The 8,152-nt window shown below is 47.9% G+C and overlaps 1 pseudogene; it reads left to right on the top strand.

Moving 5' to 3' along the window:
• Nucleotides 1–597: 597 nt before the first annotated feature.
• LOC135912475 (zinc finger MYM-type protein 1-like) lies at nt 598–7,584 on the top strand (annotated as a pseudogene).
• Nucleotides 7,585–8,152: the final 568 nt, after the last annotated feature.

Genomic DNA, 8,152 nt, shown 5'->3' with positions numbered 1-8,152 from the left:
AAACATGCTTCAATCGGCTGGATGTTGGACAATGCAACAAGAATGGGGATCACCACTTGTTCTTCGCAAAAGATGGGGTGCTGCATGGAAAGTTCATGTCGAAGTCTGGCGAAGAGTTCACTCAAGCTGCCGTTCCCGATAAATTACGTTTCGCGGTGATGAGACTGGCACATGACAGCGCGATGGGAGGACATCAAGAGGGTAACGGCAAACCCTCTCGAAGATTCGGACCAAATTCGCCTGGCCGTGAGTGGGCGCGATGTGAAACGCTTCGGGGCGTCCTGTGACATTTGCTAGCGCATGGCGCCCAGGGGTCACACGAGAAAGGCACCCCGGCTAAGGGTGCCGATTATTGCTACCCCTTTTGAGAAAGTGGCGATTCCCATAATCGCCCCGTTGAATATCAAATCTGCTCGGGGTAACGTATATACTTACCATTGTTGACTATGCAACCCCTTACTCCGACGCTACGGCGCTCCCAAGTGTGGAAGCAGAAAGGGTGCCGAAGCGCTGGTCGAAATGTTTTCGCGCGTTGGTGCACCACGCGAAGTTCTGAGTGACCGAGGCACAACCTTCGCGTCCGAAGGGATAAAGGAAATGAGACGCCTGTTCTCCCTGAAGCAGCTCCACACGACCCGATACCATCCGATGGCGAACGGTCTCGTGGAGTGGTTCAATGGCACGCTCATGCAGAAGTTAAAACGCATGTGCCTGGAGAATCCCAAGGACTGGGATCGTTACATCGCCCCGCTATTGTTTGCCTACCATGAGGGGCCTCAAGAAAACCTGTGGTTTTCTCCATTTGAACTCTGGTACGGAAGAAGCGTTCGGGGACCACTTACAGCGCTGAGGGAGTTGTGGATGGATATGTCCCTCTCGGAAGAGTTGAAGACTATGTACGACTGCGTATGTACGTCACTGCCCTGCGGGAGAAGTTAGAGCATACCTGTCGACTGGCTCACGAAAGAACTGGAGTAAGCGGGAGAACTTTACGGCAAGTCTTACAACCTGAAAGGCCGAAAGCGGTCGTTGAAACCCGGCGAGCAAGCGCTGATCCTCTTGCCCACCAACAACAAGCTGCTAATGCAGTAGAAAGGGCCTTTCACCGTTGTCAGCAGAAAGCGCGACGTCGACCACGAAATCGAAGTCCGACATTCTACAAAGGTCTTCCACATAAATATGCTCAAGCGCTAGCTGGCACGGGAACCAGAGGTTGCCGGAGCTGGCGCAGTCAACAATCGTGAAGACCAAGACAGCGGAGATACCGAGCTCTCACAACCTCGTCGGGCACAGACGTTCCGGCACGTGAAAGGACTTCGAGAATTCAGGGGCAGAATAGATGAGCCATATTGATAGCGAAGTTGCTTGATTTGGCTCAAGCTCGATCAATGGCACATAGGCTTTTTATTCTCGATCTTTTTTTTGCCTTCCTTGTATTCGATATGCTAGATGCTGTCTATATGTGACTGTCCGTACTTGTCTATGCGAATACATTCTTTCATACAGATGTTTTTTATTACTATTATTAATTTTTACACAGCTTGACACATATGTTGAGATGATCGTACCAGTTTTATCCTGTTCATGTTGCATTTGTTCTAGCACAGCCACGAATTTCACAAGTGCTGTAGTACATGTCAGCGTATTTAACTGCGAAATCGCGTGTGTTAGTTGAGTCTGTTTGCCCGTGAACTGGTACGCGTGATGTGGTGTTCTTGGTGTGGACAATCTACGTCAGTGAAGTGGCGTGTGTCTCATGTTCCGCGTATTGTCCTTCAGCACCGTGAGTGCGCGAAGGCGCGTTCGAAGACGGCAAGGACACCGCTAGTTGCTTTGGACATATATGAAACTTCCCCGAAAGTTTCATATAGGGACAGAAGGTGGCACCAGAGGCACTGGCGTAAGTAGAAGGGAAACAATCTGCCGCGCTAGATGGCCGGGCTGCTCGACCACGCAAATCTTTCACGATGAAAGGCGCCTCACCCACATTTATTTCAGTATGTTTGCAGAGTGAGGATGCAAGGGCAACTTTAGGCAAAATAATTTAACGTGCGATGCGTTTTGTTTAAATTATACACGGCACCGTTTTATGATTGACGTGGCCCCCCTCCCCCCTAGTAGCCTTCCTTGCACAAACTGTTTCGGTCGGCTGTCTCTATTTGCACTTCGCATAAGTTAGTTGGATTTCGTCGTCTAGTTCAGTAAGTTGGTTAGTTATAAGTTGATTAATTAGTTTAGTTAGGAAGTTACTTATACTTGCTTAGTTATTATAGTTACGTAGGTTATTAGTTTAGTTAGTGAATAATTGTGTTATTTCAGTCATATTAAGTTATCTGACTGAAATAACAAATAATAAGCTGGTTAGCTTTGTTAGTTTGATAGATAATCAGGTTTGTTAGTTTAAACAAGTATAGTTCCAGTTTGCAAGTTAGGTAATTAGTTCGGTTAGTTTGGTTAGTTACCTTGTTTATTTAGTTAGTTCAGTTAGTGTACTAAGTATTACTGTGCAGTTTGTTGGTTAAGTTTGCTTTGTTAATGTAGTTTGTTACATCACTTATTGCTGAGTTTAGTTAGTTAACGTAGTTATTAGATTAGTTAGTAAGTTATGGTTAGTGATGAGTTTGATAATTAGTTTAGTAATCACTTGTTTGTTTGCTTGGTGAATTAATTTAGTTATGCAAGTTATTTATTTATTATTATATTTGGCTAGATATGGCTAGATAGCAGAGGTGTTGGCTTGAGTTTTTGTTGTGCGCCTAATTCTATAACGTCTGAGAGGGTTGAGTAGTGTAATTGTCTCACATGGAACATCGGATCGTGGCAGAAGTAGCAAACATTAATTGAATTATGGTGTTTTTTATTCCGCCCCCGGCGAAATACGGCTGCCGTGGTCGGGATCAAATTCGCGACCTCGAGATGTGACATTGCCGCAAAGCTACCGCGGCGGGCAGTGAAGTGTTGATGTGACGTGCCGACGCTTCCATGGTATCGCCTAGGCCCTGCGGTGTGCTTTAATTATTGCGGCTCTTTTCCTGCACGCCCTGCGTAAGTTGTCCGCTTGACATATTTGCATGGTGTTTATTTTTCAGAAATAGCAGGGACGTATCTTACCGTACCTTGAACTTAAATTTATCCTGTTTCCCCGCAACCGCCGTCGTGTCCACAGTCGTAACGTTTCGTTGCTTTATCATGTCATCTTTTCTCTATCCCCCCTCCCTTCCCATTGAATGGGAACTACGAGCGAAGAGTAGCAAGGCTATTATTCACTCGTTTAGCTACTGCGTCTGTTCTACCTTATCTCTGCTTCCTCTCCCCTCTCCTCTCTACAATTCTATCTATTTAGCCTCTGAATTTGTACGTTAGTAGAAGGATAAGCACTGCAGTTTCTGCAATGCTTTTGCAGGGGGTCACAGATAATTACAGCTGTCAAGAGGCTAATGTGGCGACGCCCAGGAAGCTCCAGAGGTCATGTGCACATTCTACGCGGTGCAAAGTCCTAGCGAGTTTCTCGCGTCGCCTTCTCTGCCGTGCTACTGTCATGTATACACGTGTTCTGAATTTCACGCCGATTCGCCGAACTCCGCCACTAATAGACAGAGAGAGAGAGACAGAGACAAAAGGGGAGGAAAGACGGGGAGGTTAGCCAGTGTAAGTACCGGCTGGCTACCTCTAAAAGTTCAGCTGAAACAGCTGTAATTCCCGCAAAATCTGTCACTGTCAAATTCAAGACGTCTCACTTTACATTATCGACGACTGCAGAACTCGCAGCTATCCGTGCTGCTCTGGAGTTTATTGGTCACGAATCCTCACATTCATGGTCCATCTTTTGTGACTCGAAGACAGCTCTCCAGTATCTGCTGTCCCTTTCAACCACGGACCTAATGTGCAATTAGTCGCAGACATCCGAGTATACTCCATCATCACGCAATCGATAAGTGGTACATCATCATCTATCAGTGGATACCGGGTCACTGCGGAATTTCGGGAAATCACAGTACGTATGACGCTGCCGATCGGCCCACGATGGTGCCCATATCGTACCCAATACCGCTGTCAAGAACAGATGCAGCCACAAGTATTCGCTCCCTCACACGCCAGCTTACGCAGACTATGTGTAACACCAGTGAATTCACGAGCGCACGTCTCCATAGATTGGGTCCACGTCTGCAACTCCGTCTTTCACCAGGGTTACCACAAGCGGAAGCAACACTTCTGTGCTGCGTGTGGTTCTGCGGGGCATTCACGAACTCCTATTCCTTCCGCATTGGAATGGCTGACAGACTTGCGACGTCTGCGGCTGCGAGGAGACGATAGAGCACCTCCTCTGCGACTGTCCCCGTTATAATGTGTCAAGAAAAGTGCCCGTGACAGCGCTCGAGAAACTGGACAACCGCCCCTACACAGAAGAAAAAGTTCTAGGACACTGGTCCACACGGGTTTCGGCCCTTGAGGCCTTAAGCGCTCTGCTGAAGTTTTCAAGGAACTGTGAATTGTGCGACCGTCTTTGAATGTTGTAGCGCGTAGCATCGCGTTACTCGGTAATTTACCTCAGTGTTTTTTTTCTTCTTCCTCCTTTTATTCCGCCTCCGATGGTATGAAATATGTGACCGTATAGCTACCTGGAAATCCAAGGTGGGCGCTGTTCTTCGGTAGCCGTCGACTTGGGCCCCTTTCATCCATTAGTTCAGCTTGTCATTTTCAGGTAGAGGATATTTTCCTGACCCGTCAACAGTCAGCGTCAAAGCTGCGTTTACTTCTGGATAGGCCGGTGATAAATGAAGTGGGTTGCCTCTGGTAAACGTCTAAGAAATGCTCTTCTTCGTATTGAGATGTAACAGGAGCTTCAGCAGGGAGCGATGACAGCGCCGCAGCTACGATCGCCCCTGGGTGCACCATTCGCGCTGCGGCGCAGCCGTTCCGCTCATTGCACTGACCCCTTCTATTCTTCCACTACACTGCAGCAGTGATACCAACCACTTCAGCCAGTTCGTTTGCTCACTCGCAAGCAGTGCTCGTGTCGCGGGAGGAAACGCCAGCCCATATCGCCGCCGGAAGAGGCCCCAACGTGTGGTCGACGCCACAGGACCTTTGGGTTGCCTTAGGATGTCGCAGAAAAGGTCCATTGCCGACCTTTTTTTAAATGCAAGTAAGCGGGCCAAGCAACAATGCGTCCACACCAAACTTTCCGCTTCAACAATGTGAGATTCGGAGGTGCTCCATGAACCAGAAAATCCTCAGAGCTCCGTTTTGATTCCGCTTGAGGAAGACTGTGAACAGCCTCACTTCTGACGACGTTTGTCGGTCCTCGTCGGTGCAGATGGACAGTGAGCGCGACGAGCTTTGCGCATCGTGTGCAGCCAGGGATGAACCTGATTCCGCGACCGAATTCACCGCCTCGGACGTGGATGTCGACCATGCAGACAAGTTGAATATTTGGAAATTTAAGACAGACTCACCCACACAGCCAATACTGAACCCATTTCCATCTTAGAAGAACGGCAAATTGAGCAGAAGCTTCCACTCGGACTGGTACTGCCTATTTCCTTGGTTGGAGTACAGCGCGCAGGCTGGCGCAGCTTTCTGTTACCCTTCAGACTGTTTTCTACTGGTGCCAATGAGAAATCTGCATTCGTCAACGGTGGATACAGTGACTGGAAAAAAGCCCTAGACGAAGATGCTGGTTTAAGAAAGGACAAAAACTCACTCGCGAATAAGTGTTGCCAGACATCGTGGGTTTCCTACTTGCAGATGAAGTCGGGAGGACAGAGCAAATCAGTTGCAACACATCTCAGCGACGCGTACTCCAGGAAGGTGGAGGAAAATCGCCTCTATATAGCAAGAGTGGCAAATATTTTGCGCTTCGATGCCGTTCAGCGAATCGCTCAGAGGGGCCACGATGAAAGTGCCACAAGTGAAAACAAGCGAAACTTCGTGGAGCTCTTGAACTTGTTTCGCAAATATGGCGATATTGTCAGAAAGAAACTGAATGGTGGGGCAGGGAACGCGAAGTACGTTCATCATTCGATACAAGACCAGGTCTTCGAAATTCTCAGCCACGTCGCATTAACAAGTATGAAGGAAGAGATGAAAAGCTCAAAGCACTTTGCACTTATTGTCGATGAAACCAAGGACCTAAGTAAGACGGAGCAATTGTCAGTTGTAGTAAGATACTAAGCAAGTGGAGTTGTCTTTGAGCGGTTTCTCGGATTCCGCAACACTGAGCACTTGGATGCAAGGTCGCTCCTGGGCTACGTAAGGGGAACGTTGAGTTGCTGTGGCATAGATACTGAGCCGTGCATTGCTCAAACATATGATGGTGCGAGTGTCATGAGCGGTACCTCAAGGGGCGTCCAAGCGCTGTTGAGGCAGGAAGTGCCGCAGGCGGTGTACGTACACTGCATGAACCACCTCCTCAATCTAGGCATCGTGGAGGACTGCAAGGCGATAAAACTGGCGAGGGATTTTTTCTCTCTTTTAGAATGCCTCTAAGTCTTCCTGAGGGGATCTGCAATTCATTCTCTCTACGTAGATGTGCAGAAAAGGTTGTCTTTGCCAGTGATAGAGCTGCAGCATCTCAGCGATACATGATGGGCCTGCCAGATAGCGGCTTCCACAGCGACAATGAAAAGCTTTCCTGCTATCCTTGTATGTCTCGCCGAGGTCATCGTTACAAACATCAGGTGGGAAACGAAAGCTAGGGGTCTGCTTGAGCAAAATGGACTTCTGGTTTCTCTTCCATTTAAGCCTATTTGCCAAGGTACTTAGCCGCTTAAGGTTCTTTCGGACCAATTGCAAAGTAAAGACTGCAATATTAGTCAGGCATGCCTCATGGCACGCACAGTCATTGACGAGTTCTCCAAAATGAGAAATTCGCAGAACACACTTGACACTGTCTGGGCGGAAACCTGCTGTGTTTCTGAAGAGAACGGGGTATCCCAAAGAGAAAAGCAGAGGATTACGCGCCTTCCGCTGCATTTAGAACAGTACGTATTGAGCGAAAAACGGCCCGTTGAAGAGTCTCCAAATTCAAATGAAACATTCAGGGTCAGAGTTTTTCTACCCATTTTGGGTGACCTGATTGCGGATCTGACTAGGCGGTTCACGGAGAATAATGATGTAATCTGCGGAGTTAGCGCCCTCCACCCACGAAGTGAGAATTTCGTGGACATCTCCTTACTCAAGCCTTTCACCGAGCTCTATGCATGCGACATTGAACGTGTTGAAGTAGAGTGCAAGCTGATAAAAACGAAACTTCTTCAGCGCATCGAAGCTGAAAGGAAGTGCAAGATAGAGACACTGCTGCAATTGGTGACTGTCTTGGGAGAATATAAACTAGCGTTCCACGAACTGCGCAAGCTAGGTGTTATCGCTGTGACGATACCGGCGTCGTCATCATCTCGAGAGAGCACGTTTTCGTGCCTTCGAAGATCGAAGACTTATCTTCGCAGCAAGATGACGAATAACCGTCTGAGAGACCTAGCTGTGCTTGCGGTGGAGTGATCTCTTGCCAATAAGATAGATCTTCTGCCTGTTGTTGACATGTTTGGTGCTGCGCACAGTAATCGGCGTATACGTCTGCACTAGTATGCCGGTATAATGATACCCCATCGTATCTCTGTGGTGCTCTAGCGGGAAAATTGTGCGGCACGGGCGTAGGACCGCTACCTATACCGGTATCGGAACACCCGCTTCACCATCAAATAAATTCCGGCTGTTTTGTCTTGTAGTGTCATAGCGCAGGCATTGGCTTCTGTGGTTGTGATGCAACCTTCCTCTGTCCCTTTCATCGCTTTGAAAGAGACTCCATATAGGGTGCTGTCCGAGGCCACTTCGGCGGCCTAGCTTGTGTAGTGAACATTCTATAGTCTGAGAGCTGTTAGTTGCGCTTGTGAAACCTGCTGTACTGTATGACCAAATGTGACACTGACTGAAATGCCTATTGCGTGCTCTATTTTCGCGGTTCTCTCCTCTCTTCTATTTCTTTTTGTTATTCTTTTCCCATATACCTTTTTGTTATTCTTTTTCCCATTTCCAGCGTTTAGAATCACGAGTAGGCGCCACAAGAGTGTATTCACATTTTTTTTTTGTAATCTAGCGCGTCTTTACCAAAGTTGGAATTGATATGCACTTTGCTTAGAGGTGTTAGTTCTCT

The sequence above is a fragment of the Dermacentor albipictus genome, chromosome 1 (assembly GCF_038994185.2).
Source record: "Dermacentor albipictus isolate Rhodes 1998 colony chromosome 1, USDA_Dalb.pri_finalv2, whole genome shotgun sequence".
Classification (NCBI taxonomy): domain Eukaryota; kingdom Metazoa; phylum Arthropoda; class Arachnida; order Ixodida; family Ixodidae; genus Dermacentor; species Dermacentor albipictus.
The sequence above is the reverse complement of the archived record's forward strand: the minus strand, read 5'-3'. Positions and strand labels throughout refer to the sequence as shown.